We start from the raw sequence: 786 nt of genomic DNA, 5'->3' as shown, positions 1-786 counted from the left end.
CAAAGGCCCAATAAATAGTATGTCTCAAAAGTTTTAGTGTAGTTTGTTTAAACTATCAATGACTCAGACTTTTGGCACATCTTGTATATTAAAATGTTCATAGCCCCATTCTTTGTGGTAGTAAAAACCCAAAAATAGAAGGTGATCGTTGACTAGCAGGTAGGGAAAAGCCTATGTTAGATAAATGTAGAATATTACTGTGCATCAAAGTGCAAAAAAAGTTAACAGAAACATGCGATTTTTATGGTGTAGAGCAGAATAAACAGAACCAAGAATACAAGACCACAATGGCATAAATGAACAAAATTACTAAAATGAGACTGAATTTTTCAGTTATGGAATAACCAATAGTTCCTGAAGAAATGAAAAGTAAACATCACTGCCTAAGGGTGTGTGCAGGGAAGGTATTATATGGATTTCCTGACAAGATTTTTGTATTGGATTTTTAAAATACCTTTTCCATCACGGGTTTCAATCTGAAGGGCTAAAAATGTTTTGTTTCGTTGTGTTTTAATGAAATGGTGGGGAGTGGATGGGCTGCACACTAGGGGGTCTAATTTGGAATCTTCCTGGTTAGAGGAAATTCTCTGATCCATGGGCATGTAATCATTATTATGTGAAGGTTTATCTAGGCAAGGAAACCTGTTTGAAAGGCTTAATTTTAATGTATAGGGGAAATGCCTGCTTCTTTACCAATAAACTTGAAAACGACACACACACACTCACTCACTCACTCACTCACTCACTCACTCACTCACTCACTCACTCACTCACTCACTCACTCAC

The sequence above is a fragment of the Vombatus ursinus genome, unplaced genomic scaffold (assembly GCF_900497805.2).
Source record: "Vombatus ursinus unplaced genomic scaffold, bare-nosed wombat genome assembly UNPS02000580.1, whole genome shotgun sequence".
Classification (NCBI taxonomy): Eukaryota; Metazoa; Chordata; class Mammalia; order Diprotodontia; family Vombatidae; genus Vombatus; species Vombatus ursinus.
The sequence above is the reverse complement of the archived record's forward strand: the minus strand, read 5'-3'. Positions refer to the sequence as shown.